At 43.3% G+C, this 10,685-nt stretch overlaps 1 long non-coding RNA gene across 1 annotated transcript; it reads left to right on the forward strand.

Annotated features, from left to right (window-relative positions):
* Window positions 1–3,080: 3,080 nt before the first annotated feature.
* Window positions 3,081–10,156, forward strand: LOC113918612. Its single transcript, XR_003518624.2, has 5 exons — window positions 3,081–3,254; window positions 3,336–3,449; window positions 4,387–4,698; window positions 7,729–7,908; window positions 9,777–10,156. It is a non-coding gene; the product is annotated as an uncharacterized LOC113918612 (long non-coding RNA).
* The last annotated feature ends 529 nt before the right edge of the window (window positions 10,157–10,685 follow it).

Here is a 10,685-nt window from a genome sequence, read left to right on the forward strand (position 1 = left end):
TGGAACCAGGCCCACGGATGCTCCCGGGTCCAGCTGGTTCCTCGAAGCTCATTCCTTCAGTTGTCAGGGCTGTCCCATCCTCAGCTGGGGCATGCCATGAAGAAACCCTAGTTATAGGCCTCAGGGCCAGGAGGGGAGAGGTCTCTGCATGGCCTGCAAGTGTGAAGATAGTACTAGCTCTTCACAGGAGGCGTAGGCTACTTCTGTAGATTCAGCAGGTACAAGAGAATCTGGAGATTCAAGGCTTTCGAGAACATCAAAAAGGTACAGAATTTCAGAAGTCACTCACCCCTGTCCTTGCATGGACTGCAGAGTGAGTGCTTCTTCAAACCACACCCTGGGTGCCTCCTTCACCTCTTCCTAATCACTGCCCTGCGACCAGGTGCCGGGGTCCCATTCTTTTCCAGCCGGGGCCCTGACCTTAGCAGAGCAGATTGGCCTTGCTTAGAGTTTATTTAAATTTCTTCAGCAAGGACCCCAGGAGATTATTCACACTGGCTATTAGGATGGCACCGCCAAGCATGGAGAAAGGGACAGTGAGGTTCAAGTCCCAGGGGCAGCCCAGAGTCAAAGGTCAGGGAAACAGACTGACTCTACCCTCTGATTAGACAGTTGCAAAACCACATTACAGTGAACATGGATACAGGGAAAAGTCAAGGAGTGTGGCCATTCTTGCAATCTACCTATCTGCTAGATGGTGTATCAATGACCAGTTGTGGGGGGTTCCAAAGAAGAGTGGCCCCCAAGAGAGGGAGGGCTGTATGCACCTGATCGAACTTCTAGGGCAGTGGTTTCAAGGCAAGAATCAGAAATTCCTAAAAAGATATGATGTCTCCCTAGTAGAAACGCAAAGACACAAAGCCCTAACCTTTCCTGGACTCACTCTGTCCTCCAAAACAACCTCTCCGTGCCTCACTGAGAGTCAACCTAGAAATGATTCCACGACTTCTGCCTTCAAAAGGGCGCACATTTTTAAACATACCAAAAGGGGTGGGCAATTCGTTCAAGCAAAATGGAACGAATTTCTATAATCTACCTGGCATCCTGGTGCATGATTTTTATCACCTTCTTTGCTTCAAAAGAGAAGAAAAACAAGGAAGTGGTCTGACACATAAATGGCACTAAAATGCTATTAAGTTTGCACTCACAGAGAAACAAAAAGAAGGAAAGGAGAAAATCCTAAAAATACTAAGGTTGGGTGCCAAATGTAGCCTATCTTCTTGGGACTCTGATCTTTGCAATGAATCTCCCAGATGGCCCTGGGGTGAGCTCGGCGGGGAGCAGGACGAGGTGATAAGAAGTGGTCCGTGCAAATCTCCACGCTGGGTCCCACCAGTGGGCTAACCATGGGTGAGCCCTCACTCTTCTCTTTTGACAATTGGCATTTGATGAAGCTCAGCATAATTTTCTAAATCCCGTGCCCAATTTTTACTTTTATTTTTAAAATTCCTTTCTCTGCTCCTTTCCTCTTCCTTGCTCTTTTTTTTTTCCTTTTCCCTCCTCCATTAGAGAAGAGGGATTTTTGAGCTTTGCTTCTTTGCCAAGTCGGAAGACCAAAGAATAAAAACTGGGGGCCCTTTGGTTTCTATCTTTCCACTTCAAGAGATGATGAGGTCAGGTCGATTTGTAAGGTAGAGCGGTGCTGTATTACCTAATTGTGGCTCAAAATAAGAACAGGAATTTGGAAGGAAAAAGGGAAATAATTAGGTCTCTCCCTCCTAAAATGCCTTTAAAATGTGGATTTAAGAAAACATGTACTCTAGAGTCAAACAGAAAGAGCTGAAAGATCTTTGAGATTTCAAAACACAGTGGGCTTGGGCCTCAAAGGGAATTTAGAGAGCCTCCAGCTATAAACCAGTCTGATCCCCTAAATTAGCCAGATCCCTGCCTGACCTCACAGAGACACTGTCCCCAGGAGTGGCCATGCTGAGGACAATTCTTGGATAGGCCCCAATTGGATGCTCCAGGTTGAATTTGCCTTATCGAGCTTTTTGTACTCAAGAAGACCAACAAATGGGAGGTGTCCTAGCCTGATGGTGAAGAGCACAGACCCAGGCCAGAATTCCCAGGTTCAGTGAACTGTGTCTGCTCCCCCACCCTCCCCCAAAATTCCTAAGTTGGAGTCCTAATCCCCCAACACCTCAGCAAGTTCCCTTATTTGGAGCTCAGGTCTTTATAGAGGTAATCAAGTTAAAACGAGGTCATTAGGGTGGGCCCCAACCCAACATGACTGCCGTCCTTACAAGGGGAAATGTGGACACAGACACGCACACAGGGAAGAGGTTTTGTGAAGATGCAGGCAGAGATCAGGGTGATGCTTCCACAAGCCAAGGAACCCCCCCCCCCCGCCCCACCTTGCCAGAAACCATCAGAAGCTCGGGGAGAGGCCTGGAGCATGTTCTCCTTCATGGCCCTCAGAAGGAAACGACCTTACTGACGCCTTGATCTCGGACTTCTGGCCTCCAGAACTGGGAGAGAATACATTTGGGAGATTTAAACCCCCCAGTGTGTGGTACTTTGTCAGGGCAGCCGCCATGGCAAATGAATACGCCCGGTCCCCATGTCTCTGTGTGGCTCTCAGGCACATGTGGATGATATAGCAGGTGTCCAGCTCAGGTGTGTGTTCAGATTAACACACACAGGTGCTTCAAAGAGAAGTGGACACAAAGGAAGGGGTATGTGAGTACTTGTTAATTTTTTTTAAATCAACATCACACAAGTCATTATAGGAATTGTTAGTTAATTCGTCTGGCTTTGCAGCCAGTATGGTATTAAAGGGAAATTTTAAAAATCCTTTAGAAAGTGTAAATGCCATTACTTATTCCAAGCACTGTCGACGAATTGTTATAATTAGAGCTATGCTGTTTTCTTCGTTTTTCTTTCAATAGTGCAATCTCGCAGTGCCTCGGGCCGTTAGGCTTCTAATAAATTATTAATCTGGGAGTTAATAATTCATGTTAATTGGTGCTGTAAGCCACTTTCTCTGGCAAATGCGAGCAAAGGTCATAACTTGTTCATCACAAAGGTGAAACCTTTTCTAAGTTTCTTTTTCCGTGTTCTATCATGGAAATAGTAAGATATGGAAGGCAAAATTTAACCAGCGCTGGGAAAGTGGGATAATTCCAAGGGTAGAGGTCAAGAACTGCAGTCACAGTGCATGGGCCGGCACTGCCTCCATAGCCCTGTCAGAGGGAGGTGAGCTCAGTGGACCCCGGCCCCGCGGGAGCCCCCTCACGAAGGAGACTGCGACTCAGGTTTGTGACTCTACTATACCACAATGTAGAACAACTGTGAGTGTGACTCATTGTTGATCAAATCTTTTTTTTTTTTTTCAGACGATAAAACAAGGCATTCGAGTGGCTCACCAGTGGGATTTTTTGTAATGAATGCTGATTCTGCTAAGTTACAAGGCGCAGCTTTAAGCACAGAGGGCAATTCATTCACATGAGGTGACACCCCCGAATCCCAAGCAAATCCCTGTCACTGTTGATGTTTTTGATTTTAATTAATGTATTTCGTTCTATCCTCTTTCTACCCCCAGAAAGAATTTGAGGTAATTCTTGGTTGCAGACCATGGAAGACAAGAAACCAAAGGCTTTCTCTTAACAAATCTGCATTTACTTCTCAACTCACTGGTTCATCCTTGGGTCTATGATGGCGCTGCTAGCGGCCTAGGTGTTCTGGTTTTATACCTTTTTCAGCCTCCATAATGACTTGAATGTTTCACGTCAAGCCATAGGCTGATGCAATGAAATAAAATTTTCCCATTTGGAGAATAAAATTGTTCTTAGTAGTTTTTTTTTTTTTTTCAATGTCCATGAGAAGACAGACGTAAACTATGCGAAGGATAGTGTCTGAAGACCGAGGATAAAATTTAAGTGCAAACTACTAGTTTAAAGAGTTTCGGGGCCAGAAGTCAAATCCTCCAGCATTTTTTTTTCCTAAAGAAAATTTGAATAACATATGCTTTTCATTGTGCTCCTAGCCAGTCGCTTACATACGGGGGAAATGTATATTTGGCAACAGGTCCTATTTTCAGTTGTCCTTGAAGCTTGCCCTTTGAAAATGTTTTCATTTCTGGCGCATATGTGTGTTTTAAGCAGAATGAAAACACAAAGCAAAAAAGAAAAATATGTACAGAAAGGAATGATTTTTCCAGCCCCATGTAGCACAATAAGAAAGCAATCATTCAGTTGTGACTTTAAAAATGGACGGGTGCCTGGATTTTCCAAGTATTTCCTTCTAAATGACCGTTTCTCTACAGAACTGAACTAATGTAAAGAGACAGGTTGTTCCAGTGCCAGAACTGAACAAGCAAAAAAGGATGCAGGCTATATTTTCATAGGAGGTACTTGACCAAATAATACCCACTCTGTTTCCCCACAGCCTCTTGGGTTGATTCAGAAGAGGGTGTCATATGCCCCCTGCGTGTCTCCGAGCATGTTCTCCTGGCCTGACTCCTTATCAGCACCAGACTTCTATTATTTGCAGTCAGTAACAAAGATTCATCCTTGTATCCATCAAGCAACAAGGAGAATCTTTGTCACTTAGTGTAATTAATAGCCGTACCTCGCACGGGAAGACAAGAGGAGGACGCCCTTCGCACAGACTCTGGGTGGATTCAAGAACAGGCTTCATGGATCTTTGCTGCCTTTTGACCAACTGAAATGCTAGAACTCCAACAGAGGTGGGAAGATGGTAAGCAAGTGTTTCCTCCAGGACCACATGTGTCCCTAAGTCCAAGCCCTATAACTGCGGTCCAGGAGAGTTCTCTAAATTTTCCTATCAAACCAGATGAGCTTGGAGGCTCCTTTGCCACGTTATGTCCCACACCCGAGCCTCGCATCCTTCCTGCTGCCCACCACCGCATTGTCTCCGTGAACCTCCAGACAGGTTCCATATAGGATAAAAAATAGAGATAGAAAGGAGAAATTTCATTGTTCAAATTGCTCAATAACCCTTCAGAAAAGGTGAGTTAGGCCCTGTTTTCAAAAGGAGAGACCTGACAACTCAGGCTTGGGGGGCCGCTGGTACTTGCCCAGGGACACAGACAGAAACAGCTGAATCCAGATTCAAATCCAGGCTTCTGGGCTCACTGTGCACTGAATCATGGCCTTTTCTTTCACTCTTTGGGCTCCTGTTTTTTTATTATTTTGAGGACCCCACTTTCTCTTCTTCCTCCTCTTCCATAAAAAAATGGCTGGATTTAACCCACTTGTCCCCAGACTTTTAACCTGCTGTCCTCCGTGCTGGGGCAAACCCAGTGTTCTCTGACACACATTCCTGGTGCCCTTAAATATGAATAGCACCTCACCATCACCCCGCTTTCAGTTGCTACATCTCCAGGGTTTCTTTCCAGAGACCACTTTGTCACTTCATTTAACAAACATACACAAAGTCTAAGGCCAATGAGGTTTTTTTTCCTTCTTTTCCTGCCCAAGGAGAAAGTAAACACATTCTTCATTTTCTGTCCCTGATCTACAATCTCACTGATCTTTCACCGTATCTTGGAAAAAAAAACAAAAAACCACCTCATGTATGTCGAACTTGTCTCATCCATCAGATATTCAGATGATGGCCCACCAGGTTTCTCAACTCTCACCTCTCAGGAATGTCCAACCCCGATTACTGGGGGTGGTTGGGTCCCTTCCTGCTCTGTCGTTTCCCTCTATACAACTAGCATTGACCTGATTCCCTTCCCCTCTTCAGGGCCCAGGACTCCCTGACACTTTCCTCTGAACATGAATGTTATCCATCCCTCTGCTCCCCTGACCTCCACCATCCATAGCGCTGTTTCAAAACCCCCAGCTCCCTCCACTTCCCCACCTTTCCAGGGACCCTTTGCAATCAGCCCACAGAGCCAGCTCTGTCCTTCTCCACCTAACAACATCTTCAGGCCCCCAGAGTATTGCCAGTCAATGTTCATGGTGCTCCTCATCCAATTTAGGAAACTCCCTGACCTACCTGCATTGCAATAGGCTGCAGCAATAATGACTTTGGGGGGCCAGCCTCCATGAGCTGGCTCTGATTTGGGGTATATAGTTTCAGGCTGCACGCTAAGAACAGGAGTTCCTGTTAATCCCAGTGGCACTGTATGATAAATTATAACACTACAAGTATGTATTAAGTCCTAATTCTGTATGTGTATATTAAATCAAAATCATTTCTTCTAAGCTCACAAATGCTCCTTGCTACAAAAGGTGCACCATCTTAATTCCTACCCCTAGAGCACCACTTTCAGTTGATGTGCTCCTAAGTGAGTAAATAGTCCCTCACCCCCCAAACCCCTTTCTCACCTTATACCATTGGCTTTGCCTTATGGAAAAGATCATGAAGTTTCCTGACCCCGATAGACAAGACAGTGAGCTTCTGGGGTTGCCCTAATATCTTCCACTCATAGAATCTGCCAACCATAGACTCTTGAGCTAGAAAGCAAGCTAAAATGGAGCACTGAGAACTGAAGGACCCGCTGCCCCTAAATCCATCTGTTTAGCCCAGATCATTCCATGAGGTCCAGACTGAGTTGCCTTCAAGGTGCCTCAGAGGCACTTAGATGTCCAAGAGGCAAATGCCACCACCAAGGCCAACTTCCTTGCCCCTTCTGCAGGTGAAATCAGTCAGGGATTTGGGAGTTATCTGCACTTCTCCTTTTCCACCATCCCCTGCCATCTCCAAGTCAGATCCAAACCCTGCTGAAGAGCTGACCTAAAGTCCCCTGAATCTGTCCTCTCCTCTCCAACCCCATCATTCCCTCTCCAATGCACAACTAGAAATGGTATCACAGCACCCAGACCACCTTTTAACCAGCACCCAGGAATTGTTTGAAACCCTTCCCCACCTCTCTGTTGTGTACACCATAAATTCGTGAAGACATCCAACCTAGACAGATGGCTCAGGGGGCCACTGGACCCAAGTTTTCAGTGCTGCTTCTCAGCTGGCTCTCTAGCTCACCATCCACACTAGAGACCAGGCTCTCTGCTCAGCTCCATAAACGGAAGGTATTAGGATAATACCAGAAGCTGTTTTGCGTCTCTTAGGGTGGCATAGAAGGCTTTCCAGGGTCTGGCCTCTGCAGAATGCTATTTACAGCAATAGCGGACTGCTCATAGCTCTCCATACCCACAAGACTTTGTACATGTGCTCCCAGCAGGAAGATCTTCCCCTGACATTCTCACACCCTTCTACAACACCCCTCCCCCACTATTCATTGGAGGAAAAGTTATTTATGGGCTTGCTCAGCTATTACACCCTCTGAGGTCTTTCTGACTGCTTCATCCTTAACCTGAACCCCAAATTCCCTCACAGAATGAAGCACACCACCTGCACACAATAGTATAATCACTTCCATTGACAACTACTCTACAAATTAGTCTGCTGAGTATTTTAATATAGTGGTTATTATTCACAACATATTTTACTGGAATTGTGGTGTTACATTATTGTTTGATAAGTAGAAATGCAATATGCCTATATATATTTTAATTTGACTCCCACTAAATTAGAAATATTTGTCCACTTTTACAAAAGAATGTCAAGTTTATAGAGCTAAATATATGTATATATGTATGCATGTGTAATTTATCCTTGTGTGTTGATCGACCACACAGCTAATATAATGTAACTTTTATTTGCTATGTGCAACACTTGTTATACAAAAGTTCTAAGGAAAAAGGTCAAAAACAACAAGCATGATTATCTAAACATCAAACTCTATTTTATGACACTAAGGAAGTTTCATCATTGTCATCAATCTGTGAGTCACAACAGGAAAAAGACTTGTTGGACAGAGGCCCACTGCACCTGCCTTTGAAGGAACTACACCCTCTTCTCTTTCATGGATTATTTAAATCAAGACATAAAAGTTGCTGTTCTGGAAATGAATGGATGCTGTCAGCTATCATATGACAGGTAGATTTTATTTATTTTTATCTTATTGTTCCCTCCCACATACACACTGAAAAAAATGCCGGGGATCACTGAACGTCACTGGTTGTGTGGTATCTAAGTCTTAAATGTTGACCAAAACCATTTAAAGTTTAATCTTCAATCCCACTTACATTATGTATTAAGAAAAACTTGGACTGTATTCTAGATCCTTATTCCTTATAGAGTCAGTCCATAAAATAATCAGGCTAATTGGTACAAGTCACGCAGAAAAGACAATTGAACGACTATAGTTACGCCTCGCTTGCTTAATTTATTCAGTGTCGTGCTTAACTTCCACAGCAAGAAATAGCTGCCAAGAGTTGTTGTTTGAGAAGCTGCGGAAAGAGCATACTTAGGATATTCCCACACCAAACAGCCTGTGAGCCCACAAAATGGAGGTGAGAGGCCTTAAATAGCCTGCCTTCCTTTGTGGCCATCATCTGAGGCAAATATTTAAGGTCTGCATTGTCCATGAGTTAGGCTCTTCTATGCACACAAAATGGCTGCTCTCAAGCAGTAATTATGAGCTTCCAATACTTCCTAATAGAAGTGAGTTTATGCACCATCATCCACATTCGACCGCAGTGGACTAAATTCTATAGCTAGAGAATTAGAACACCTCAGCATCCTTGTTCACTAAGTCAAAAAATGCTATGCCTCAGCTCCCTCTGCTCCATCCTTGCCTCCTCCCCACCCACGAGCCACTGATCAATAGTGACTCCTTCTTCACCTAGACTAGAATTTCATTTTCACTCTCTACTCCCTTAGACTTGAGGTTCCAGATCTTTCCTTATTTCTCATATTATTCTCATCTTGATCCAAAATTCAAATACCAGCTTCCCTGGTGTTTTTCTTTTTCATTATTCTCAGAAACACATTTTCTGCCAGAATACTCAACCAACCATTCACTCCACTCAGTCTGAAAAGGGAGCCAAGAAGCTCCCTCTCCGCATGGCCTTCTGTTTGTTTTGGTCCTCTGGTAGCTCTACTCTTTTATAAATAATCATCTGGTAATGACTTCCAGGATCATTTAAACTTTGAGAGATTGCAAAGGAAACCCCCTCTTTGCCCTCTGCCATCTCCCATCTATCCATTAACCCTCCTTTCCAGAGCCTACCACCTCCCTTGCTTCCTCAACTACTCTCCTACCACTGCATTTGACTATGCCAATTTACCGCATACTAGCTTCTGAAAAATGAGACAGCAAATAACTGCAGCTCTTCCCTCTACTTTTACTCCCCCCCCCCCACCACCACCACACACACACCTTTCTTTTCATGGAATTCATAAAGACACGTGGGAAGCTGACTCTAAAATGCCACTGGTCCTGGCTACAGAGGTCTGTTAACAAAAGCAGAAGAAATGGCCCAAAACTAATGAAGAGTGGAACTTCAAATTTGAAGGCTATTTTTCATTTCTTTGTTCAAGTCATTGGAAGAGGTTTTATGGGTTGGTTCACCGCCCCCCCCCCCCAGTAATGTGTTTATTGTCCCAGAAACTTGAGAGGCACTTAAAAATATTAATAGAACTTTTCTTATATAAAAATATGTTACATTTGTCTGAGCAAACTTGAACCTGAAAAAGTAGATTCAATTTGAATTCCAAAAAGATGTATTTTCCAGCTATTTACTGAGAGATTTCCCTGGAATTTCATTTTGTTGATGTCCATACATTTATCAAATTGAACTTGAGGAAGGCAGAGAGTGCTTATCCTTGAGAAGTTTATGGGAACAGAAGCCCCAGAATGGAACCATGAGATAACTTAGAAAAATTAACCACTCACCCCTAAATGGCATGCAAAACAGTAAACCATTCTAAGAGATGAACATTTTATTTCTTTTTTATTACAGCATCAAGTATCATAAATAGATCAAGTTGGTTTGCCTCTGTTATCAAGAGCAATAAAGTAAGATTAACCTTTTGGTGCTTAAAAGTGTTCTGTATTTTTAAAAATAAGCCTTCTGGAGACTAAAAAGGCATATAACTAATACAATCTTAAACTGGATCCTGTATTGAAGGAAAAAATGTTATAAGGGCTATTATGGACAGCAGATTAGATAAAATTATTATACTGATGTTAAATTTACTAAAGCTGATAAGTGTATTGTGGTTATATAAGAGAATAATTATCCTTGTTCTTAGGAAATAAACACTAAGTATTCAGGGATGACAGGCCATGATGTATGCAACTTACTTAAAAGTGTTCAGAAAAAAATATTACGTGCGTATATGTATGGAAAGAGAGGGAATGTATGATAAAGCAAACCCAATAAAATGTTTGCAACAGGTGCATCTGGGTAAAGGTATGCATTGTTCTTTGTAAATATTATTATTGCAATTTTCCTATAAGTCTGAAATTATTTCCAAGCAAAAAGTTTAAAAAATAGATGTCATATGGTTTATTTTTTTTAAGATTTTATTTATTTATTTGATAGAGGGAGACACAGCGAGAGAGGGAACACAAGCAGGGGGAGTGGGAGAGGGAGAAGCAGGCCCCCCGCGGAGCAGGGAGCCGGATGAAGCTTGATCCCAAGACCCTGGGATCATGACCTGAGCTGAAGGCAGACGCTTAACGACTGAGTCACCCAGGTGCCCCAATGTCATATGATTTAAAAAAGAAGAGTTGAAAAGTTGAGAGACAAAAGGGAAGACGAAGTTAAAAATTAATTTCCTGGAAAATAGTTCTTCGCAAAATGGGAAGATGCCGTCTTCATCTTCAGAGATGGGTTGAAGCCATAAATGCTCTTTGTACTTCTGTC

This window comes from Zalophus californianus, chromosome 1 (assembly GCF_009762305.2).
Source record: "Zalophus californianus isolate mZalCal1 chromosome 1, mZalCal1.pri.v2, whole genome shotgun sequence".
Classification (NCBI taxonomy): Eukaryota; Metazoa; Chordata; class Mammalia; order Carnivora; family Otariidae; genus Zalophus; species Zalophus californianus.